This window comes from Macaca thibetana, chromosome 20 (genome assembly GCF_024542745.1).
Source record: "Macaca thibetana thibetana isolate TM-01 chromosome 20, ASM2454274v1, whole genome shotgun sequence".
Taxonomy (NCBI): domain Eukaryota; kingdom Metazoa; phylum Chordata; class Mammalia; order Primates; family Cercopithecidae; genus Macaca; species Macaca thibetana.
In genome coordinates, this window is record NC_065597.1 from 52,967,974 (window position 1) to 52,994,202 (window position 26,229).

The 26,229-nt window shown below is 44.8% G+C and overlaps 1 protein-coding gene and 1 non-coding gene across 3 annotated transcripts in view; both read left to right on the plus strand.

Moving 5' to 3' along the window:
- The window catches only part of NDUFAB1 (NADH:ubiquinone oxidoreductase subunit AB1), a 1,133,838-nt gene that overhangs the window by 306,324 nt on the left and 801,285 nt on the right, over nt 1-26,229 (plus strand). Inside the window, exon 1 of one of the 2 annotated variants that reach the window (XM_050773855.1) lies at nt 23,320-23,323. The exons of the other annotated variant lie outside the window; for it this stretch is intronic. The gene's annotated coding sequence lies outside the window, so the exon portion shown is untranslated. Of the gene's footprint in view, nt 1-23,319; nt 23,324-26,229 lie in introns of those variants that run through there. 2 annotated transcript variants of the gene reach the window in all.
- On the plus strand, nt 10,015-10,076 carry LOC126945118 (U7 small nuclear RNA). Its single transcript, XR_007722298.1, has one exon. It is a non-coding gene; the product is annotated as a U7 small nuclear RNA (small nuclear RNA).

Sequence of the window (26,229 nt, forward strand, 5' to 3'; positions counted from 1 at the left end):
AAAAAGGTGTCTATGTATCTCTCTCTATAACATATATGCTATATTTAGTATATATCTACATACATTTTGTGGCATTACTATATAATGGGGTGCTACCGAGCATCTGTTCCCAACTTGCAAGTCACCGTTCAGTGACAACATATTGGTGTAGCTTAAAATCAGCCACAGTTGAGTATTTACACCATGGTAATCAGTCAACACTTTCAGTCTCAATCAAAGCAAGGACTGTTTTAATGTTTCTCTCTTTTTTATTCAATGTCTAGACTTTAGAAAGAGATAGAGAAAACTTTAACAATGCAGAAGAAATGTCAACGTGTGTTGCGTCTGTAGTGGTTACATTGTGAATGGCACAAAGCATTGTCACATCATGATTGAATTGTAACCGCATTAGCTATCGATACAAAAGTTCAGCAAAATTCAACAAAAGCATTCTGTAAGAATTCACTGGCTACGTGTAATTTAAGATGAAGAGCATTTTTATGCTTCATAATTTTTTTTAAGTGTGTGATGCACATTCTTCTCTTTTCTTTCTTTTCTTTTTTTTTTGAGATAGGGTCTTGCTCTGTTGCCCAGGCTGGCATGCAGTGGCACCATCACGGCTCACTGAAGACTCTAACTCCTGGCTCAATGGATCCTTCCACCTCAGCCTCTCAAGTAGCTGGGACTACAGGCATGCATCATGACACCTGGCCAATTTTAAATTTTTGGTAGAGATGGGGTCCCCCTATGTTTCCCAGGCTTATTTCAAACTCCCGGCCTCAAGTAATCTTCCTGTTTCAGCCTCCCACAGTTCTGTGATTACAGGCATGAGCCACTGTGCCTGCCTTGCTACACATTCTTGACATCAGCACAGTTTGTAATAAACATACATATGTAACTGCATGCATGCTTTTTTTCCCCTTGGAGACACTTGTTAAACATTTTCTAGCACCACTGACTCTGGTTGCCCAAACAGGCTTTGGCCAGAGGAGTGCTGCTGAGTAGTGCCACCTCAACTTCCTGTCACGCTGAGATTCCCACTTTGCGAAGGTCCTCTCCTGTGGCAGGAACTATGCTTCTTCCACCTGGGACTTTGCCCTGAAGTGCAGTTATTAATAGTTTGTTATAGAGAAACATCCTCCCAGGAGCTGGCCACCCACATTCCTGCCTCCCGTGCACACTCATTTCTCTGTGCCAAATCACCCAATGTGAGATGCGTCTTGGTGCAGGAAAGAAACCAGTAATGATGGCTGGCATCCTGCACCCCTGAGTCCTCAGCCTCCTGCTCTCTGTTGGATGCCAAGAGAATTGCATCAGAGGGATGTTCGCTCCAAGTAAAGCATTCTCTAAGAAATGTTTCATTACATGGGGCCTCCAATGATCTCCTTTAGAACCATCCAGTCAACATGTACATTAGTGGACCTTACCCAGGAAGAGTCTGTAATTTTAACTGCCCCATTCATTCACTCATTGAGTGCCTGCTGTTTGTCAGGCACTGTTCTAGGTTCTGGATGTGCCAGGGAACAAAACAGACAATGATCCCTGATATGGCTTGGATCTGTGTACCTGTCCAAATCTCGTGTCAAATTATAATCCCCAGTGTTGGAAGTGGGGCCTGGTGGAAACTGATGGATCATTATTACCACCCCGCTTTGGCATTGTTGTGGCAAATAGTGAGTGGTTAAGTTATCATGAGATCTGGTTGTTTAAAAGTGTGTAGCACCTCCCTCCTCTCTCCTCTTTCTCCTGCTCCAGTCATACGAGACATGCCTGCTTCCCCTTTGCCTTCTGCCATGATTGAAAGTTTCCTGCCGGGCGTGGAGGCTCACGCCTGTAATCCCAGCACTTTGGGAGGCCAAGGCAGGCAGATCACGAGGTCAGGAGATCGAGACCATCCTGGCTAACACGGAGAAACCCCGTCTCTACTAAAAATACAAAAAATTAGCCAGGCGTGCTGGTGGGCGCCTGTAGTCCCAGCTACTCGGGAGGCTGAGGCAGGAGAATGGCGTGAACCCAGGAGGCAGGGCTTGCAGTGAGCCAAGATTGCGCCACTGCACTCCAGTCTGGGTGAAAGAGCGAGACTCTGTCTCAAAACAAAAAAAATAAAAGGAAGTTTCCTGAGGCTTCCCCAGAAGCCGCTATGCTTCCTGTACAGGCTGCAGAACTGCGAGCCACTGAAATCTCTTTCCTAAATTACCCACTCTCAGGTAGTTCTTCACAGCAGTGTGAGAATGGTCTAATACAATCTCTGTTTGCATGGAGATTATAGTTAATGACGGCCAGGCGCAATGGCTCATGCTTGTGATCCTAGCACTTTGGGAGGCCGAGGTGGGAAGATCATCTGAGGTCAGGAGTTTGAGACCAGCCTGGCCAACATGGTGAAACTCCGTCTCTACTAAAAATAGCCATGCCTGGGCCGGGCGTGGTGGTTCACGCCTGTAATCCCAGCACTTTGGGAGGCCAAGGTGGGCAGATCATGAGGTCAGGAGATGGAGACCATCTGGCTAACATGGTGAAACCCTGTCTCTCCAAAAAAAAAAAAAAAAATTAGCTGGGTGTGGTGGTGGGTGCCTGTAGTCCCAGCTACTTGGGAGGCTGAGGCAGGAGAATGGCGTGAACCCGAGAGGTGGAGCTTGTAGTGAGCCAAGATAGTGCCACTGCACTCCAGCCTGGGCGACAGAGTAAGACTCCATCTCAAAAAAAATCCCAGCTACTCAGGAGGCTGAGGCACAAGAATCGCTTAAACCTGGGAGGCTGAGGTTGCAGGGAGCCAAGATTATAGCCAATGAGGAAACGCCTAATAGACAAAATATTTAAGCAAAACATAGAGTATATTAACTAATAATAAGCACTAGGCAGAAAAATAAAGCTGGAAATGGGGAAAAGAGGTATGAAGATGACATTTGAGCATTTATGTAAAGACCTGAAGGAAGTCTTTAGAGAGAGTGACTTAGAGTCAGCCGTGCTGAACACTGCGGGGAAAAGTGCTCCTGGCAGAGGGAACAGCAAACACAGCAGCCCTGATCTGGGAAGGGAAGGAAGCCAGTATGGCTGAAGAATCCTCAGAAGATTCTTTTGCACACAAAAATCGAGAACCCAGGCCAGGTAATCCCTGTAATCCCATCAGTTTGGGAGGCCAAGACTGGGCAGATCATGAGGTCAGGAGTTCGAGACCAGCCTGGCCAAGAGACCAGCCTGGCCAATATGGTGAAATCCTGTCTCTACTAAAAATACAAAAATTAGCTGGGCATGGTGGTGGGCATGTGTAATCTCAGCTACTAGGGAGGACGAGGCGGGAGAATTGCCTGAACCCGGGAGGGGGAGGTTGCAGTGAGCTGAAGATCGCACCATTGCACTCTAGCCTGGGCCACAGAGCAAGGTTCTGACTCAAAAAAAAAAAAAAAAAAAAAAAAAAAAAAAAAAAATTGAGACCTCCAGGTGAGCAAATGCCACTAACTTTTTCATGTAAAATTTGTTATCCTCTGCACACTGATGCTTCCAGGCCCTTCTGGATCCTGGAACCAGGTTCATCCATGTCTTTCAGTAAGTGTTTATTGAGCTCTTATGAAGTGTCTATGATATTGAGACGGGATTGTTCCCTTGACCTTGACCCCGACCCCCTTTGTGGGCAGGAACTGGAGGGGCTCACTTCACTCAGCCTGTAGTCCATGGATGGCCAAGTGTTAACAGCTCAGTGAAGAGTCAGGGTGACAGCCTCCTGCACCTGCTCTGCTTGGCACCCAAGTTGTTCAGTGTCCGGGAAGAATCAGGTCACATGAACTATTTGAAGGGTAGTGTACGCAGAGGATTTATTGGGCAATTAAAATGGCTCTCAGTAGAAAGGGGATGGTGTGAGAAGAAAATCGTTCCCTGGAACTGCATTGGCTGAAGTTAGCTGAGTCTATCTGTAGCCTCCAACACTCAGCCACATGTATCCCCGACATTCAGCAGCTTGCATCCCTGACCACTTGCATTGGTTGCCTTCTGTTGCTGTGCCAACTGAAGCCTTTTTATGGGCACAGGATAGGGGCATGGCAGGCCAAAAAGGCAATCATTTGAGCAAAAAAAACGGAGTGAGCTGTTTTCACTTAGGGCCAAGGTTCCAGGCTCAAGGGTGGGGTTTAGCCAGGAGCCATTCTGTGTCAATGTGATGAGGCTGAAAGTTTTTGACTTGCGACCATGTTCCTACTTCTTTGCCTGTCAGTCGAAGATCCTCTGACTCCTACTGGGTTTCATTCTTCGGTTCTTTGAATGTTGAGTTATGAGTCCACCACCACCTCCAAAACTTACTTCAGCTACCCTTATTCTCTGCTTATGGCCACAGGATAGCTTAATGTTTCATGGTGCGTAGGTCTGTACAAACCTACCCATAAAAGCTGAGGAAGATGAAAGGCCAAAGAAAGAGGAGACAAATCTAGTTTCTGAGAAATAAACATTTAATAGGGACTTTTTACGAACAGGAGCCATGTCTTGGAAGGCTGTGAGATGAGTTGGTGGATCCCGTACCATTACACCCAGACCCAGCGCTTATATACCATTGGGAATTTGCTGAAAGGCAGAATTTATGGCAAGCATGTGTTTATCATAACATCAGGGTTGTTTTGACCTAAGGGCAGGGTTTACTGTAAGTACATGCTAACAGTAGATAAAGTAGAGATCTTAGGGGCTGATATGGTTTGGATATGTGTCCCCTCCAAATCTCATGTTGAAATGTGACCTCCAATGTTGGAGATGGTCCTGGTGGGAGGTGTTGAGATTATGGAGTTGGAATCCTCATAAATGGTTTGGTGTTGGCCTTGGTAATGAGTGAGTTTTTGCTCTATTAGTTCGTGTAAGAGCTGTTTGTTTAAAGAAGGCTCTTTAAAAAGGCTCTCCTCTCTCTCTTAATTCCTCTCTCACCACATTACAAGCCTGCTTCCCCCTTACTTTCCACCATAATTGTAAGCTTCTTGAGACCCTCGCCAGAAGCAGATGCTAATACCGTGCTTCCTATACAGCCTGCAGAAATGTGAGCCAAAATAAATCTCTTTTCTTTATAAATTACCCAGCCTCAGGTATTCCTTTATAGCAATGCAAAGCAGACTAATACAGGGGCATTCCCAGAAGTGGGGCTAATCACAAGTCAACGTGGCAGATTAACATCCAAGGTGGAGTTACTTTAGACTGCATACTTTAGTTCCAAAACAGGGATCCAGCTCCTGGAACCTCTGTCCCAGTGGGAGGCCCAAATCCCACCTTGGCCTGCCAGGGCCTTATGGAGATTGAGTTTAACCTTAGATATGTTGAGTTTGAGACCTCTTGGGAGGTCTCCTAACACATAGAAGGATGTATACAGCAGGTCATTAAGTTGATAGGGAGAGCGGGATGGAAAGACTGATTGAAATCACCATTAGCATTTGTTGAAATGCTTTCTGTTGGCTGGGCTGGTGATTCTCAACCCTGGCTGCATATTAATACTGCCTGGATAACTTTTAAAAATACCAATTTAAGGGCCCCACTGCAGACCAATTGAGGCAAATCTCCAGGGGTGAGGCCCAGGCATTAATGTGTTTTAAAATCTCCCCACGATTCTAATAAGGAGGTCGGGTGGAGAGCCACTGTGATCAGCAGTGGTTTATATTGGCGATTCTCAACCTTGGTTGCAATCTTGGGTTGCCAATTGGGTTTCCAATCCTGTTGGAATCACCCAGGGAACTTTAAGAAGTATTGCCACCTAGTTCCCATCCACAGAGATCTGGACATACTTGTTCTGGGTGGAGCTGGGTCCAGGGATGGATGTAACCAAGGTAGAGAACCTCCAAGCTAGGTGCTGAACATCTAGGAGTAGATGACAAAGATGTACTAGAAATCATCCTCACTACTCAAGAATCTCACTACATCATGGAAGCCACCTTAAAAAAGTTAACTTGGCCATCTTCTCTCTTGTGCCTTGTCCTGGCTCTGAAAGCTCAAACTCTTGTGGCCTATTTTGATGACATCCTCTGTCCTGCTGACTCTTCTACCAAACTCATCCCAATACTGCTGTTTGACCTGTTTGCCCTTCCTGTCCATCAGTCTTTCCCAAGTGACTTCCTTCCTAACTGAATTCCACAGCCAATCGCTCCCATGACACCCTCACTAGTCTCCCAAATCTTTTGTCTCCTTGGCTTTCTGTCTCTCTAACCCACACTCCCCTTATTATCCTCCTTGTTATCCTTATTCAGTTACCCAATCCTATGGATCCCCCCACCTTCTAAATATTGCTTGGATGTGTCCGTTTCTCTCCATCCCCACCACCACTTTTCTATTTCAGGACACCACCATGAACTTAGATGCCTACTGCAGTCTCCCAAATGGCTTATCTCAGTCTGGCCATGCCCCTCTCTAGTCTGTTTGCTGCAACTAGAGTGACCCACTCAATATATAATTATTAAAATTTCACTTTTCGAAAGTGACATGCAACAATATTCACTCTTCTGGTTGTACAAGTCTATGAATTTTGACAAATGCATCTAGTCATGAAACCATGACCAAAATCAGGATACAGAGCCATTCATCAACCCCTCACCCCAACCAAATTCAATCACACCATCAGGTTTTCATCAGCTCCTATTCCTACTCATAATTCCTGGCAACCACTGATGTATTTTCTGTCCCTATTGGTTTGCCTTTTCCAGATTGTCCTATAAATGGAATCATATACAGTATGTAGACTCTCTGGCTTCTTGCACTTAGCATATTGAATTTGGTATTCATTCAAGTTATTTTGCGTATCAGTCATTTGGTCCTTCTTGCTGCTGATTAGTATTCCATTGTGTGGATAATCCACAGCTTATTTAGCTATTTTTGCCAGTTGAAGGACATTTGGGTCATTTCTAGTTTTTGGTTACTATAAACAGATCTACTACAAATATTTGTGTACAGGTTTTTGTGTGAACACACATTTTCATTCCCCTTTGGTAAATATATAGCAGTGGGATTGCTGGGTCATGTGATAAGTGTATGTTTAACTTTATAAAGAACTGCCAAATTGTTTTGCAAAATGGCGCTTCTATTTTGCATCTCTACCAGCAGCGTATGAGAGTTCCAGTTGCTCCACATCCTTGCCAAAACTCACTATCGTCTGTGTTTATAATTCTAGGTATTCCAATGGGTGTACAGTAGTATCCCATTTGCATAAATTACACATTTGGTCACGCTCCTTCCCTGCATTCAACTGTCTGCAATTCCTTGTTGCTTTTAGGGTTGAGCCCTAATTGTTTAGCATGACTTGGAAGAGCCACTTGCTGGGTGAACTACCGCTTGTCTCTCAAGCCCAGGTGTTGCCATCCTGTGCCCCTTTTGCATTCCATGCAATGGTCACGTTAAAGTACTTTCAGCTCCCGAGTCCCCTCTGCTTCCCTCAATTTCACATTTCTCTGTATGCTGTTACCTCTGCCTAGAACATTCTCTTCTCTTCTTTCCTCTGGTCAATTCCTATTCATTCTCCCACACACCTTAGAGGTCAGTTACTCCAGATCTCCCTGGTCACCTCTTCCCACTCCCAGTCTCAGCCCTAACTCCCATGGAATACTCTTTGCCCTCCTACGCAGTTTCTCCACCAATAACCTGATGCACACTCTTCTGACTGTTTCCGACTGTGGTAGATTTCAAAATCAGCTATGATGCTTTGTAGTTCTTCCTATCAAGAGATGGAGGTTTCTCTCTGCTCTCTTCAATGATTATGCCCATTTTATAGACAAAGAAACTGAGCCCAAGGTCACGCTGCTTGCTGATATTGATGTGTTCAAACCCGGGAGTTCTGGCTCTAGATCCTAAGCTCTTCCTACCAGGCTGCTGAAATCTGGCTTCCATGGATATGCCCATTTGTACCCTTGCTTGCCCTGGCCTCCCTTCTGACTGGAAACGTCGCCTCCCTTCATTAGGGGCACCCCTGCTCCCATTCCAATAACACTGTTTTAATGGGGATTGCCAACCACAACATGCCCTGTTTCTTTGGCTACAGGGCATATGACCTGAGCTAAGAAAATCAGACCTTTCCTGGGGACTTTCTGGATTAGAACTATGGGAGGAGATGTGAGCTTGGCCACCATTTGTTGCCATGCTTGCAGTTTCATGGAGAAAGCAGGTCTGAGAAAAAGAAAAGTATCACCCAGCAGGGAGTGGCATGTGTTGAGGAGAAGCAGGAGGGATGGAGGTGTCTTTTACTACGTAGGAGCACCTGGGTTCCTGGTTTTATTGTCCCTAAAAGCAGCTGCATCCTGGCTTCCCAAAGTTTAGTTACCTTGGTCAGTAAATTCCCCACTTTGCCTCTGTTAGCTGAAACTAGGCCACCTGCAACACTTGAAAGAACTTTCATAATACACAAGCCTTGGGGGAATTAATCGAGGGGTAATGATGAAAGCATTAGGTAAAGCCAGCCCCTTTGAACAGCTCAGGGGTTGAGCTGGAGAATGGGTCTGTTGATTCAGGTGAAGGTGGGGCCTGGGACCCTGGCTCTCCATATAAAGTGAAGACTGTCAACTAAAAATTCAACGTCGATTGCAAAGGCATTTAGGACTTAGGGGAGAAATGAAAATGCATGCTTCTGTAGCAGAGGGAAAAAAAAGTGTCTAACAGGTTGTGAATAATTCAGATTTAATTACTAGGAAAAATGCCTTCCTTTTCTTTTTTCTTTTTATTCTTTACCCGGCCTGACGCTTAGGCAGCAGGTTTAGTAGATATTTTTGTTCCAGAAATTCTACTTGAGAAATAGTGAGCCAAGTCTTCAGTTTTCTCCTGGTTGGGTGTGAAGACCAGGGTGCTTTGGATGTGGGCAGGAAGGAGAAGCAGGTATTCCTCAGCTCTTTCTGCTAAAGACTGCCAGGTATGGTACCCATCGTGGGAGGGTCCTTCTCTAATGCCTAGAGCCTCTGAGCTTGTGACCTATAAACTGGAAGGCACAGGCGTGAAATGCTCCCAACCATGCAGATGGGTGCCATTATAATTTTGTGGTATTATATCTCAGACGGACTCATCACCGCTTAGCAATCCTATTACACACCCACTGCCATCGATTTCAAACCTCATTACTCATTTCAAGCCCTTTAGTACTCAGTTTAGTACCCCACTCTCTCTCCTCTCCAGGAGATGATTTTTTTTTTAAATAACAGCTTTATTGAGATATAATTCATATACCATAAACCTACCCCCTTTAACGTGTACCATTAAATGATTAGATGATTTTTACTACATTGGCAAAGCTGTACAACCATCACCATGATCTAATTTTAGAACATTTTTATCACTCCCCAAAGAAGCTCCATACTAGTTAGCAATTACTCCTCATTTCCCCCTCTCCACAACTCCTGGCAAGCATGAATCTACTTTTTCTACTTACTGTCTCGAAATAGGATTTGCCTATCCTGGACATTTCCTATAAACAGAATCATACAATATGTGGTCTTTGGGTGTGGCTTCTCTCACTTAGCATGATATTTTCAAGGCTCATTCATGTTGTAGCAGAAACCGGTACTTTATTTCTTTTTATGGCAGAATAATATTCCATTGTATGGCTATGTCTTTGATTTTTCCATTCATCAACTGATGGACAATCGGGTTGTTTCCAATTCTGGGCTATTATGAATAATGCTGCTATGCACATTTTGTACAAGTTTTGGTGTAGGCATACTTTCCAGTCCTGTTGGGTATATCTATAAGAGTGCAACTCCTAGGTCATGTAGTAACTCAAAATGATAACTGAGTTACCATTAAATTGCTAGGTCATATGGTAACTTTTTGAGAAACACCATTTTATGCTCCTCCTGGCAATGTATAGGGTTTCCAATTTCTTCACATTTTTGCTAATACTTGTAATTGTCTGTCTTTCATATTTTTGCCATTCTCATGAGTGTGAAGTGGTATCTCATTGTCGTTTTGATTTGCATTTCCCTAATGACTAATGGTGTTGAATATCTTTTCATATGCTTATAAGCCATTTATATGTCTTTGGAGAAATTCTTTTCAAATCTCTTGCTCATTTTAAAATTAGGTTGTCATTTTATTACTGAGTTGCAGTAGTGTTACAGCTCTTTCAGAATTTGTCTAGCAGGTTTTCTGATTTTTACCCGGAACCCCTCCCCAGCAAAGAAAATGGAAAAAAAAATTGCATTAGTTCTTTATACAGTCTAGATACAAGGCCCTTATCAGATATTTGATTTTCAAATATTTTCTCCCATTCTGTGAGTTGTCTTTTCACTCTCTTGATGGTGTTATTTGAAGCATATATATTTTTTTGTTTTGATAATGTCCCATTTATCTATGTATTTTTTCTTTTCATTTGTGCTTTTGGCGTCATACCTAAGAAACCGCTGCTTAACTCAAGGTCATAAAGATTTACTCCTGAATTTCCTTTTAGCAGTTTTATAGTTTTAGCTCTTACATTTAGATATGATTCATTTTGAGGTTATTTTTATTTATGATGTGAGGTAGGGATCTGACTTTATTCTTTTGCATAGGGATATCCAGTTGTCCCAGCACCATTTGTTGAAAGACTATTTTTTCCTAATTGAATTGTCTTGGCATTCTTGTTGAAAACCAATTCACTGTAATTATCTGACCTCTCAATACTATTCCATTGATCTATGTGTTTATCCTTATGCCAATACCATGCTATCTTCACACTGTTACTCTGTGTTTGAAACTCTAGGTTAGAAATGGGAAATGATGCATTATTCAGCTCTGTTCTTTTTTGATATTGTTTTGGCTATTCTAGATTTATTGGATTTCTATATGAATTTCAGAGCCAGCTTATCAATTCTGCAAAAAATGCTGTGGGGATTTTGATAGGGATTGTGCTGAATCTATAGACCAATTTAAGGAATACTGCCATCTTAACAATATTAAGCTTCCTGATCTATGAATACAGGATACCTTTCCATTTATTTAAGTCTTCTTTAAGTCTTTCAACAATGTTTTGCAGTAGTCAGTGAACAAGTCTTGCACTTCTCTTATTGATTTTATTCCTAAATACTTGATTATTTTTTATCTTATTGTAAGTGTAATTGTTTTCTTAATTTCATTTTTGGATTGATCATTGCTACTGTATAAAATATTTTTGTATATTGCTCTTATATTCTGCAAGCTTGCTGAATTTATTAGTTCTACTAGTTTTTTTGTGTGTGTATTCCTTAGAATTTTCTATATACCACTGGGTATGGTGGCTCATGCCTGTAATCCCAGCAGTTTGGGAGGCTGAGGTGGGTGGACAATTTGAGGTCAGGAGTTCGAGACCAGCCTGACCAACATGGTGAAATCTCATCTCTACTAATCACAAAAAAAATTAGCCAGGTGTGGTGGCGCATCCCTGTAATCCCAGCTACTTGGGAGGGTGAGGCAGGAGAATCACTTGAACCCAGGAGATGGAGGTTGCAGTGAGCCGAGATTGCGCCACTGCACTCCAGCCTGGACAACAGAATAAAACTCCATCTCAAAAAAAAAAAAAAAAAAAAAAGAATTTTCTATATATGAGATTATGTCATCTGAAAATAAAGATCATTTTACTTCTTCCTTTCCAATCTGAATGCCTTTTATTTATTTATTTTTTTCTTGCCTAATTTTCCTAGCAGAGGAACTTTTGAATGTTTTAATATAGTGGTCATAAGATATAGCATGGGCTTTGGAATCAGTCAAAGCTGGTCATAAATTCTGGCTCCACCGCTTCACTCACTTTGAACTTTGATATTCACCTGTAAAAATGAAAAACACAACTCGTAGAATTTTTAAAAACATTTAAAAAATCAATGTATAATTTACACAGAATAAAATGTACAGACCTTAAATGTTCAGTTTGATGAGTTTTGACTATTGTATACATCTGTGTAATAACCATTCCAAAATAAGATATGAAGCATCTCCATCATCCCATGCCCCTTTCTGTTCAATCTAATTCTTCTATCACCATAGATTCAATTAGCCTAGGCTAAGCCTAGACTGTGTAAGTGCTGTCATACAATATGTTCCCTTTTGTGACCAACTGCTTTTGTCAAACAATGTTTTTGAGGTTCATTCATCCTGTTTTGGGTGTCAGTGGTTTATTACTTTGTATTGCTGAGTAAAACAGGTTGAGCATCCCTAATCCAAAATCTGAAATAGTCTAAGATACAAAACTGTTTGAGTGCTAACATGATGATCGAAGAAATTACTCACTGAAACATTTTGGATTGGGGGTTTTTGAATTAGGAATGCTGAGCCAGTAAGTACAATTTGAGTCTGAAAAAATCCAAAATCCAAAACGCTTCTGGCCTGAAGCATTTTGGATAAGGAATATTGAACTTGTATTCCATTGTGTGAAACTACTACTATCTGTTTATCCATCTTCCTCTTGATGGACACTTGGATTGTTTCCAGTTTGGGACTATTGTGAATAAGGTTGCTATGAACATTTGTGCAGAGGTCTTTTTGCAGATGTATATTTTCATTGGATGTAGATAAAATACCTAGGCATGAAATTGCTGAGCCATATAGTAGATATGCACCTGGTGTGTATATCAGGGCCCTGGCTTGAATATTTGTTCCACCAAAGCTCATGTTGACATTGGATCCTCAGTGTGGCAGCGTTGGGAGGTAGGGGGTCCAATGGGAGGTGTTTGGATCATGAGAGCGGATCCTTTACGAAGAGATTAATGCCCTCCCTTGGGAGCGAGTGAGTTCTCACTCTGTTAGCTCCCATGAGAGCTTGTTTTGTTTTTGTTTCTGTTTTTGTTTAGTTTTGGTTTGTTTTAGACAAGTTCTGGCTCTGTCGCCCAGGTTGGAGTGCAGTGGCACAATCTTGGCTCACTGCAGCCTCGACCTCCTGGCCTCAGGTGTTTATTGTTTTTTTGTAGAATAGGGTCTCACTAAGTTGCCCAAGAAGGCCTCAAACTCCTGGGCTCAAGCGATCCTGCCATCTTGGCCTTCCAAAGTGCTGAGATTACAGGCGTGAGCCCTGCACCCGGCCAAGCACAGTTGTTAAAAATAGCCTGGCGCCTCCCCTCTCTCTCTTGCTTCCTTTCTCACCATGTGATCAGCATACACTGCTCCCCTTCACCTTCCACTAGGAGTGGAAACAGCCTGAAGACCTCATCAGATGCAGATGCCCAATCATGAACCTTTTCCCAGACATCAGAACTGTGTGCCAAATAGACCTTTAAAAAAAAAATAAATTACCCGGCCTCAAGTATTCCCATCTAGCAGCACAAAATGAACTAACACAATCAGTAAGGATTAAATTTGTTTTAAATTACAACAAACTATTTCAGATCCAAAACCATTTTCAAGGCATGTGATCTATGTGACTTGCACTCTTCCCAGCTGTCCTCCCTCCCCCAGAATCTGTTTCCTCATTCACCTGCACCTTCCTACACTTTGCACTCCCACCAGCATCCCCTCCGCATCTCTGTTCAAGTCTCTGCCTCCCGAGCAACCCAGCGACTTGCCACACAGTCTTCCCTTTAATGGGCCTTAATAAAAACCCTTAACCAAGCCTGTCATCACTGTCAGTAGGAGGTGAGTAAGCAATTAGCATTCCTTACTTAATGGACCAGTATTTCTCTTAGGACGTCAGTACCAATTAAGAGATGGAAATAAAATTTTAATCTTGTTTCCTCACGAACATAGTGCCTGTGTGGTTGAATACTCTCTTTCCAGGGCACCACACAGGTGAATTTGAAAACACCTTTATCTAGAGGGGCACTGCACAGTGACATAGAGGCAATCCTAAGTCAGGCTTTAGAAATTGTTTTCTATTTGTTTAAAAAAAAAAAAAAAAAAAAAAAAAAAAAAAAAAAAAGGCTAGGTGCGGTGGCTCCCAGCACTTTGGGAGGCCAAAATGGGTGGATCACTTGAGGCCAGGAGTTCGAGGCCAGGAGTTCAACACCAGCCTGGCCAACATGGTAAAACCCGTCTCTATCAAAGATATAAAAATTAGCCAGGTGAGGCGGCATATGCCTATAAACTCAGCTACTCAAGAGGCTGAGGTAGGAGAATTGCTTGAACCTGGGAGGTGGAGGTTGCAGTGAGCCAAGATCATGCCATTGCACTCTAGCCTGGGTGACACAGTGAGACCCTGTCTCAAAAAAAAAAAAAAAAAAAAAAAAGAGAGAGAGACAGAGTCTCACTATGTTGCCTGGGCTGGTTTTGAACTCCTGGCCTCAAGCAGCTCTCCTGCCTTGGCCCCCCAGAACATTGGGATTACAGGCATGAGCTAGTGGCCCTGGCAAGGCTTTAGAAATGTAAATGCGTCTTGTGCTCTAAGAAGGGATAAATTGACCTATCTAGCCTACGAAGTTGTGGAGTATGTTTCTATAGAAAGTGATTGATAAAAAGAAATATAGAGGATGCATTTCTGGCAATTGAGAAAGCATCATGTATGAAGAGATGCCCAGAAATGGAGACAATGTATTTCTGTTTGGATAACAGAAAGCTCTTATTTATTCGGCAGATATGTACTGAGCACTTACTATGTGCTGGTCACTCTTCTATGTGCCAGGGTTACAGCAGGAAATAAAACAGACCTCAATGTCTTCTCTCACCGAGCTTACATTCTGGATTGAGGGTAGGTGGGGACCAAGAAGCCAAGTGAGTTTGGTTGATAGTTGAAGAAGTTTGGAGATGAGCAATGAAGATGATTAGAATTCTTCAAAGTAGAATTACACAAGCAGATGATGGACCTCGGATCTCAGATCTCATCTGGGAAAGGGAGTGAAGAAATTCCTTCACCTCATTCTCATAGAGCTTGGTTGGAGGGGCTGAGAGGCTCTCCCTAGCAGGAGCTGGGGAAGGATGAGGATGGGGAAAGGAATCACTAGCTGGCTTGTTGACTGGAAGCAGGTTCTTGAGGGAGGAATGCTGAAGGATTGGTATGAGGGAGTGGGGTAAGCTGGCAAGCTCACTTTTCTGGTGTGCTGGTGGCTAGACAGATCCAGGACTCTGGAGCTGAGGTTGACCCAGAATAACAGAATGGTTCCAGGCATGTGCTTTGAAATCAAACAGATCTGGGTTTGAGTTGGGGTGTGCCACCTGCTGTGCGTGTGACCTTGAGAAAGTCTTCAACTTTCTCTGCAAATGAAGACCTTTGTTTCTTCTTCTTTAAAATGGGAGCAATGCTATGGCTTATTGTATGGATTGAACATGTTAATATAATTATTACGTATCTGGGATTATTGTTATTCTTATGGATTGTTTGCAAAATGTCTTCCTCCTATGTTGCCTCTCCATGGGCGGATTCACAGTCATGTCTGGAAAATGACTGGGAGGAAACTCACTTCTTCCTCCCGAGACTGTCATGGCCACTGTCCCAGGGGTGCGTCGCCCAGATGTGTAGGGTTGCTAAGGGTCCACTGCAGCTGGGCAGGGGCTCCTGGCTGTCTCTCCGTGTCCTTGCACTCAGAGGCCTCTTTTCACTTTGTTTTTTAAATATTTCCCGAAGCTCTAATTGCTACACTTCCTCCAATGTTTTTAATACAGGCAATCAGTGACTACTGCAATTAGGAGGGCCTAATTACCATCGGCATTCTTTCTCTTCTCCCAGAAACCACCATCGGAACAGTCACAAATAAACCTTAATGAAGACCAAAGATCTTTCTCCAGTCTAAAGCCGTTTGTAATCATGATCGCTTATTGTCGAAGACAGCAGGCAGAGGAGTCCTTTGAAGGACTGCTGCATATTCAGCAGTAGCAGGGAAAGATGCTCTGCGGCCGGGAGTCTGTGGCACAGGCGAGCAACAAAGGGAGCTTGCATTCAACCTATTGTTGTTATTATACTTTAATGTATTTGTCTGATAAAGTCTCGAGTTATTCTATTAAAAAAGTTACCGGTTGGGTGCGGCGGCTTACGCCTGTAATCCCAGCACTTTGGGAGGCTGAGTCAGGTTGATCACCTGAGGTCAGGAGTTCGAGACCACCCTGGCCAACATGGCAAAACCCTGTCTCTACTAAAAATACCAAAATTAGCCAGGCCTGCTGGTGGGCACCTGTAATCTGAGCTACTCAGGAGGCTGAGGCAGGATAATCCCTTGAACCCGGGAGGCGGAGTTTGCAGTGAGCTGAGATCGTGCCATTGCACTCCAGCCTGGGCAACAAGAGCAAGATTCCATCTCAAAAAAAAAAAAAAAAAAAAAAAAGATTATTGGAAATGTAGCGCATGAATGGTAACGTGCACTAATCTCAAGTGTAAAATGTGATGAATTTTTAAATATGTACAGACCTCATGTAACCATTAGAGAGATGGAGATGTAGAACAATTCCAGCATTAGCAAAGGCTCCCATTCCCTTCTATGGTGTATCTGTCAAGGTTGAATAAGAAAACAGAATGACAATGAGTGTTAGGGAATCAGGGATGATAAGAATTTGACCTTACACAACTGTGGGAGGAACTGTGGAAATAAAAGTCCAAAAGACTCCCCAAGAAAGGGAGTCAGGGTATCCAAGAAAAGGAGCTTGCCAGCTGTCCTGCAACACTGATATGCAGATGAATGAGTCAGAGTTTGCAGGGCAGCCCAGAAGCTGGTCACATTCAGTGGCAGGAGTAAGACCCCAAAGGGGCTGAGGGAGAAGCCCACGGAAGGCTCTTGGGTCTTCATAGCTGCTGCCTCTGTGAAGTCACGTTAAGACAGAGCAGGGACCCCTCTTAAGGGACTTCCAGGCCACCCAAGGATGGAAATAAAGGAAAAGTCTTGAGTCCCTTCCAGGAAAATTCCAGGCGCCTAGCTAGCCTCAAAAAGTAAGTGAGCATGATGGGTTGATAGGTGCAGCAAAACATCATAGCACATGTTTACCTATGTAACAAACCTGCACATGTATCCTGGAACCTAAAATAAAGTAAAATTAAATTAAAAAATAGTAAATGAGGCTGGGCACAGTGGTTTATGCCTGTAATCCCAGCACTTTGGAAGGTCAAGGCGGGTGGATCACCTGAGGTCAGGAGTTCAAGGCCAACCTGGCCAACATGGTGAAACCCCGTCTCTACTACAAATATAAAAATTAGCCGGGTGTGGTGGCACGCACCTGTAGTCCCAGCTACTCAGGAGGCTGAGGCAGGAGAATCGCTTGAACCCAGGAGGCGGAGGTTGTAGTGAGCCGAGATCACGCCGCTGCACCCCAGCCTGAGCAACTGAGCAAGACACTGTCTCAAAAGAAAAAAAAAAAGAAAGAAAAGAAAAGAAAGAAAAAATTAGTAAATGAGCAGGCTGATACACAAGGAGATAGTAACCAAGTAGTCTCCCAAGCAAGCGGGAGTCATAAGGTGCTTTGGTTCCCTACAGAACCTAAAAGATAACTTTTGTGTGTGTGTGTGTGACGGAGCCTTACTTTGTCTCCCAGGCTGGAGTGCAGTGGCGTGATCTTGGCTCACTGCAACCTCCGCCTCCGGGTTCAAGCAGTTCTCTTGCCTCAGCCTCCCGAGAAGCTGGAATTACAGGCACCCACCACCACTCCTGGCTAGTTTTTGTATTTAGTAGAGAGGAGGTTTCACAATGTTGGTCAGGCTGGTCTCGAACTCCTGACCTTGTGATCCGTCCGCCTCGGCCTCCCAAAGTGCTGGGGTTACAGGCGTGAGCCACCGCACCCGGTAAAGATAACATCTTAACAAAAGTTCTCGAGTTGCTTTTCAGAAACGCCCACCAGATAGAAAATGCCACCACTATCACATAGACATTGGGGGGTAAACTGAGGACTGAACTCTGACCACCATTCTTTGTCCTAAATTTTTTCCTGGGGTTGTGGAGCAAGTCACACACATGCACCAGACTTTCATGTATTGGTTTATGATTTTGCCTGCAACTGCTGCTTTTCTGAAATGGACCCTTGCCTTTTTTTTTTTTTTTAGATGGAGTCTCGCTCTGTTGCCCAGGCTGGAGTGCAGTGGCGCCATCTCGGCTCACTGCAAGCTCTGCCTCCCGGGTTCACGCCATTCTCCTGCCTCAGCCTCCTGAGTAGCTGGGACTACAGGCACCCACCACCACACCTGGCTATTTTTTTTTCTATTTCTTTAGTAGAGACAGGGTTTCACCGTGTTAGCCAGGATGGTCTCGATCTCCTGAGCTCGTGATCCACCTGCCTCAGCCTCCCAAAATGCTGGGATTACAGGTGTGAGCCACCGTGCCCGGTCTACCCTTGCCTTTAAAAACCCTTGCTTGTAAGCCATGGGGGGGAGGGGTTCAGGTCTCAAGTGTTAGCTACCCATTGTCCTTGCTTGGTGCCATGCAATTAATGCCCTTATCTCCCACTGCAAATCTTGGCATCAGCATCTGGCTTTACTGCACTGGGGCAAGCAAACCCCAGTTTTGTTCAGTCACATCTGGTGATGGATGGGGGTCACTGCTGGTGAGCTGGTCCTGGGTTCTGGAAGAAGAGCTGGACACAGTGTAGGGAGAGCGAAGACAAGCTGGAACCCACCAGCACCTCTGGATTGTCCTCACCACCTTGAAGAGTGGCTTGGTGCTGCTTCCCTCCTGCCTCCCACATCTCACACGCCTTCACTTTCCACAGCTCCTACCTGGAGCCTGATAGGGAAGGGGATTCTGAGAAGCATGACTCCCAGTGGAACCCAACTGACTGTAGAATAATGCGGTGCCTATGCAACACTGTTTGTGTTCACTAAATGTGGCTAACAGGGTCATGTCCTCAAGCTGTGAGATTGTAGGGCCCTCGAGAGACAGGCTTTATATTTCAACACACGACACAAGTACAGTACCTTTCCCAGAGCTGGCAAGGGGAGGAGGTGGCCACCGCTCCTCATTCCTGTCTCCATGTCCCTTTAAGAGAAAGTAATACTAACAGAATTGGGTCAGACTCTAGAACAAGGGGCCACATTTACCAGTGGCCAAGGTCACCGTGCATTGACATGATATTTGTGGCCATCTTTGGATGCAGAGGTAAGAGCAGTGGTTCTTAACCTTGGCTCCACAATGGAGTCATCGGGGGGAGCTTTACACGATACTCATGGCTTGCCCCTCTCCCCCAGGAGATTCTGATACAATTGATCTGGAGTAACAGTCTGGCACTGAGATTTTTAAAAATCTCCTCAAATGATTTTTTCCCCTTTCCTTTCTTTTCCTTTCTTTCTTTCTTTCTTTCCTTCCTTCCTTCCTTCCTTCCTTCCTTCCTTCCTTCCTTCCTTCCTTCCTTCCTTCCTTCCTTCCTTCCTTCCTTTCCATCTTTCTCTCTTTCTCTCCCTTTCTCTTTTTTCTTTCTTTCTTTCTTTCTTTCTTTCTTTCTTTCTTTCTTTCTTTCTTTCTTTCTTTCTTTCTTTTCTTTCTTTCTTTTTCTTTCTTTCTTCCTTTCCTTCCTTCCTTCCTTCCTTCCTTCCTTCCTTCCTTCCTTCCTTCTTCTTCTTCTCTCTCTCTCTCTCTTTCTTTCTTTCTTTCTTTCTTTCTTTCTTTCTTTCTTTCTTTCTTTCTTTCTTTCTTTCTTTCTTTCTTTCTTTCTTTCTTTCTTTCTTTCTTTCTTTTTCACGTGGTCTTGCTCTGTCCCCCAGGCTGCAGTGCAATAGCACAATACAGCTCACTGCTGCCTCAAACTCCTGCACTCAAGTCATCTTCCCACCTTAGTCTCCTGAGAAACTGGGTCTACAGGTGCACACCACCATGCCTGGCTAATTTATGTATCTTTTTTCTTTTTATATGTAGAGATGGGGGTCTCCCTATGTTGCCTACACTGGTCTCAAACTCCAAGGCTCAAGCAATCCTCCCACCTCAGCCTCCCAAAGTGCTGAGATTACCCAGCCTAGGACTGAGGAGAATGGGTAGCCACCATGTCCAGCCTACCCCAGGTGATTCTAATGGGCAGCCAAATTTGGGGACAACTGGAGGGTGAAGACCTGCAGCTTGGTAGGCTCCTTCTCCTCTTCTTTCCCATGCAGTTAAAAGGTTAAATGGAACTGAAGCTAGCTGGCCTTCTTGGAGTAGGCCTGAGTGTTACAAAACAGAATGGGTGTCTACTCACTGGTGAAGCAAAGCCAAACCCTGATATTGGGATTGCAATAAGAGAAAGTGTGGCCCTTTATTACAGGGTACCAAGGAGAATCGGGCAGCTAATGCTTCAGACCTGAACTCCCTGATGGCTTACAAGAAAGGGATTTTTTTTTTTTTTTTTTTTTTAAGATGGAGTCTTGCTCTGTCACCAGGCTGGAGTGCAGTGGCTCTCTGCAACCTCTCTGCAATCTCGGCTCGCTGCAACCTCTGCCTCCCGGGTTCAAGCAATTCTCCTGCCTCAGCCTCCCAGGTAGCTGGGACCTACAGACACGCGCCACCACGCCCAGCTAATTTTTGTATTTTTAGTAGAGATAGGGTTTCACCATGTTGACCAGGATGGTCTCGATCTTCTGACCTCGTGATCCACTCACCTCACCCTCCCAAAGTGCTGGGATTACAGGTGTGAGCCACTGTGCCCAGCACAAGTAAGGGATTTTAAAGGCAGGGGGGCAGAGGTTACAGACAAAGTCATAAATCAGTATGTGGAGGCTGTACTTTGGCTTGACCAAAAAAGGTGCGACACCTTGGTAGCGGCCCACAGGTCACAGGTGGGTTCAAATATTTTCTGATTTGTGATTGGTTAAGGAGATGAAGTTTTGTCTAAAAATTTGGGATCAGCTGAAAAGACTGTTAGCTCTGGCTTGTGAACATGACCCCTTCCAGGTCCTCAGGAATAAATTTAGAATGAAAAATGGGGCTAGGTGCGATGGCCCATGCCTGTAATCCCAGCACTCTGGGAGGCCGGGATGGGTGGATCACTTGAGGTCAGGAGTTTGAGACCAGTCTGGCCAGCATGGTGAAACCTGTCTCTACTAAAGTTACAAAAAATTAGCCCAGCGTGGTGGCACTTGCTTGTAATCCCAGCTACTTGGGAGGCGGAGGCAGGAGAATCGCTTGACCCTAGGAGGTGGAGGTTGCAGTGAGCTAAGACTGTGTCACTGCACTCCATCCTGGGCAACAGAGGGAGACTCCATCTCAAAAAAAAAAAAAAAAAAAAAGGCAGTCAGAGTTCTGTCCTCAGATCCCCCTTTTCTGAGGGCTACCTGCCAGTGGATCCATTTGGTGGGGGTCCAGATTTCCAAAAAATAAGTCAGGCACATTTGTTAAGATTTTGTCTTTAGTTTTTATGGAGAACCAAACATTCTCATGACTCTAACATCCTTGGCTTTTGTTTTAAGCACCATTACCATCTTGCTTATCAAATTGCTCATTTACTTCTCAGTCCTAGCTAGGTGCCTGGAATTTCCCTGGAAATGTAACTGCCCAGTGAGTTCACCTTGCTTGCTGCCTAGACAGAGCCAATTTCTCAAGACAGGGGAGTTGCAATAGAGAAGGAGTAATTCATGGAGAGCCGGCTGTGCGGGAGATTGGAGTCTCATTATTACTCAAATCAGTCTCCCCAAGCATCTGGGGATCACAGGTTTTAAAGACTACTTGGTGGGTTGGGGGGAAGCCAGTGAGCCAGGACTGCTGATTGGTTAAGTAGGAGATGAAATCATAGGGAATTGAAGCTGTACTCTTGCCCGACGTCAGTTCCTGGGTGGGGATCGCAAGATCAGATGAACCAGTTAGTGGATCTGGGTGATGATTCATCAATTGCAAGATCTGCAAAATATCTCAAGCACTGATCTTAGGAGCAGTTTAGGGAGGGTCAGAATCCTGTAGCCTCAGCTGCATGACTCCTAAACCATCATTTTTAATTTTGTGGCTAATTTGTTAGTCTTACAAAAGCAGTCTAGTCCCCAGGCAATGAGGTCGGTTTTGGGAAAAGGCTGTTATCGTCTTTGCTTTGCACTATAAACTAAGTTCCTCCCAATGTTAGTTCAGCCTAGGCCCAGGGCAGCTTGGAGGTTAGAAGCGAGATAGAGTTGGTTAGGTTAGATCTCTTTCATGGTCTCAGTTACAATTTTGCAATGGTGGTTTCAGAAGGAACTCAAGGTTTTCCTTTATTTCCTTGCTTTCGTGGTTGAGGGTTGCCCAGAAGACACCAAGAGGAGTCCCCGCTTTGTCTCATGATCACTTTTTCTTTCCTCAACACTCTTTACTTTTGTCTCAATGACTCACTGATGATAAGATGTGGACCAACGGGGAACAAGAGGTTCCCATTAGGCCTGAAGGCTCCAGTCCAGTTGACCAGAGATTCCTGCATGTACTGACACTCGCTCCTCTTCTCCATACAACTATGAGGGGTGATCCATGGGGTCAGAGAGAGGCTATCTCAAAATCCTCTGGGATTCTTTTAAAAAAAAAGTGTTTTTTTGACAGTCTTGCTCAGTCACCCAGGCTGGAGTGCAGCTCACTGCAAAGTTCTGGATTCAAGTAATTCTAGTGCCTCACTAAATGTGGCTAATAGGGTCATGTCCTCAAGCTGTGAGTAGCTGGGATTACAGGTGTGCACCACCACGCCTGGCTAATGTTTGTATTTGTAGTAGAGATGAGGTTTTACCATGTTGGCCAGGCTGATCTTGTGATCCACCTGCCTCAGTCTCCCAAAGTGCTGGAACATGAGCCACCGCTCCCAGCCTGGGATTCTTAAAAAATCCTCTTGTCTGAGCCCCACCAAGGACCAATTAAATCAGACTCTCAGGGAGGGGTGTTTTGTATTTTATGTAATTTTGCTTATTTTACAACAATTTTTATGGAGTTACATATTACACTAGGGCACGTAAATCTTGAATCTTGAGTGTATAGCTCAACAAGATTTTTTTTTAGTTAATTTTTTGGAAAGAAGGCGTTGCTCTGTCACCCAGGCTGAAGTGCAGTGGCATGATCACAGCTCATTGTAGCCTCACCATCCCAGGCTCAGGTGATACACCCACCTCAGACTCTGGAGTAGCTAAGACTACAGGTGCAAGCCACCACACCTGGCTAATTTTTAAATTTTTTATAGAGATGGGGTCTTGCTATGTTGTTTAGGTTGGGATTCCTGGCCTCAAGCAATCCTGCCATATCGGCCTCCAAAAGTGCTGGGATTGTGGGTGTGAGTCACCATGCCCAGCCAGCTCAATGAATTTTTACATAAGTATATGCCTATGTACCACCACCCAGATGAAGCTTTAGAACTTTTCTAGCACCCTCTAGGAAGTTCCTTAAGGCCCTCCTGATTCAGAATGGCTGGGCTACTGGCTAAACTCCACCCTTAAGCCTGGAACCGTGGCCCTAAGCGAAAACAGCTGACCCCATTTTTCCTCCCAAATGTTGCCTTTTTGGCCTGCCATGCCCTTATGCTGTGTCCATAAAAAGACTTCAGCTGGCAGAGCAACACAAGTGGCTGAGCAGAGAAGCAACTGAGCGTCAGAGACTATGGATAGACACAGCTAACTTCAGACTGTGCAGCTTTAGGAAGGGGCCCAGCCGGAGATGGCCCGGTTTCGGGGAAAGATCACCTTCTTCTCACACCATCCGCTTTCCAGCTCCCCATTCCGCTGAGAGTCACTTCCATTGCCCAGTAAAATCCTCCACATTCATTACCTTTCAATCCATTCCTGTGACCTGATTGTCGCTGGACTCTGAACAAGATCCTGGGTGCCAAGAGGGCAGGGGCTACCACTCTGACCCTCCAGTGAGCTGGTTGGCACTTTGCTGTCCCTGGGTGGCAGAGCTGAAAGAACATTGGTTGTAACATACTCGGATGCTGCTGTGGGGCCCGCACAGAGCCTGCTCCTGCTAGAGAGGCATGACCGGCCAGTTCCAGTATTCATTCGCTCCAGTTTCCGCACTCACTTGCTTGCATGCTCCCTCTCGTGAGGAGTGGCCAGCAGCGGGCTGAGATAGATTAGCCACTTCAGTTCCCTCCCGCGAAGGAGGTCAAGGGAATTATCCTGTCTCACTCGCAGACAGTAACTCCTGCCACCCCACCAGAATAGGGCACCACTATTCTGACCTCTGTACCTCTAGATTAGTTTTGCCTGTTCCTGACATCATATAAATGAAGCTGTGTAGTATGTGAGGCTCATCCACATTGTGGGGGCAGCAGTCATTCATTCCACTGATGAGTATGTCACAAATTATTGATCCATCCTATTGATGATGAAAATGTGGTTGTTTTCAATTACTTGGCTATTGTAACAAAAGCTCCTATGAACATGTCGTACACTTTTTTTTTTTTTTTTTTTTTTTTGACACAGAGTCTCACTCTGTTGCTCAGGCTGGAGTGTAGTGGCAAGATCGCAGCTTACTGCAACCTCCGCCTCAAGTGATTCTCCTGCCTCAGCCCCCTGAGTAGCTGGGATTACAGGCTTGCGCCAAAATACCCAGCTAATTTTTGTATTTTTAGTAGAGACAAGGTTTCTCCATGTTGGCCAGGCTGGTCTAGAACTCCTGACCTCACGTGATCTGCCTGCCTTGGCCTCCCAAAGTGCTGGGATTACAGGTGTGAGCCACTGTGCCCTGCCTGTACACTTTTATCTTTTTTTGTTTTTGAAACGGAGTCTCACTCTGTCGCCCAGGCTGGAGTGTAATGGCGCAATCTCGGCTCACTGCAACCTCCACCTCCTAGGGTCAAGCAATTCTCCTGCCTCAGCCTCCCAAGTAGCTGGGATTACAGGCGTGTGCCACCATGCCTGGTTAATTTTTGTATTTTTAGTAGAGACGGGGTTTCAATATGTTGGCTAGGCTGGTCTCAAACTCCTGACCTCAAGTGATCTGCCCGCCTCAGTCCCTCAAAGTGTTGGGATTATAGGCGTGAGCCAGTGCACCTGGCCTCACTTTTATTTTTTCATGAACTTGTTTTTGTTAGGCATATACTTGAGGATGGGATTGCTGGGACATAGGGCAGGAGTATGTTTACTGTTTATAGCATTGTCCAAAAGGCCACCGATATGGCCAAAGAGTAGAAAGGAGAGCTTTATGGGTGATATCAGTTTGTAAACTGGGAAGAGACAGTCTCCAGCCTGGACCAAAGGTGCTCTCTTTTCAAAGAGGGAAAGAGCAGGTTGGGTTTTATGCCTCACAGGACTTGTATTATACATATTCAGCAAGTCTGGGGGAACAGCTGTACATGTTTATGAGGGGCGCTAAGTGCATGTGCAGTGGGTAAACCTATATGCAACATACAGCTCATGCTCACTTTGGGATGGAGTTCTAGCATTAAAATGAGGTGGAGCTTGGCTCTGTACATAAAAAAGTGAACTACAAGACACAGAAACAGTTTGTGCACAGCCTCTGTAAGCTGCCGAGACTGGCTTAAGATCTGCAGTTGCTTATCAGAAAAAACAGACCGGTCCTCTGTCCAACAGAGTTGTAGCAATCTGAGTTGTAAATCAGAGTTAGTAGAGGCCTGCTACTTTGCCTCTACCTCCTATTGCGTTAGGCAGTTTAGAAAGGGTGTGGTTTTTCTTGTAGCAATTTAGGAAGTTTCCGTGCCAATCACTCTGAACCCTCAACCCGTGGGTAACATTTGTTTCGCTAACCACAGGGCCCATGTTAGTTGATACAGGGGAGTCTATTTTGGTCTCTCAGATCACAGTGGATAGGGCATAGGGTTTTGTTTGTCTGTTTCTAAGTTCCCAAGGTGGTTCTAACATTTAGCCATAGTTGAAAATATCTGACATGGCTGGGCGTGGTGACTGGGCACGGGTGGGTGGTCCACAGTGGCGAGCCTCCCAGCACTTTGGGAGGCTGAGGCAGCGGATCACCTGAGGTCGAGAGCTCAAGACAAGACTGGCCAACATGGCGAAACTCTGTCTCTACTAAAAACACAAAAAATTAGCCAGACATGATAGCACATGCCTGTAATTTCAGCTACTTGGGAGGCTGAAGCAGGAGAATTGCTTGAACCCGGGAGGCAGAGGTTGCAATGAACTGAAGAGCTGAGATTGCAAACACTATACTCCAGCCTGGGTGACAGAGCAAGACTCTGTCTCAAAAGAAAAAAAAAAAAAAAACTAAAAACTCACCTGGAAGATAAATAGAGGCAGTAATGTGGGGCTGCATTGTAATAAAACCCAAGTCAAGGCTAGGTGGGGTGGTTCATGCCTGTAATCCCAGCGTTTTGGGAGACCAAGGTGTGCGGATCACTTGAGACCTGGAGTTCAAGACCAGCCTGGCCAACATGGCAAAACCCTGTCTCTTCTAAAAATACAAAAATTAGCTGAGCATAGTGGCATGCGCCTGTAGTCTCAGCTACGTGGGAGGCTGAGGCAGGAGAATTGCTTGAACACGGGAGGCTGAGGTTGCAGTGAACCAAGACTGTACCACTGCACTCCAGCCTGGGCAACAGAGTCAGAACTTGTCCCCCAAACAAACAAACAAACAAACAACAAAACCCAAGTCAAAAAAGGGG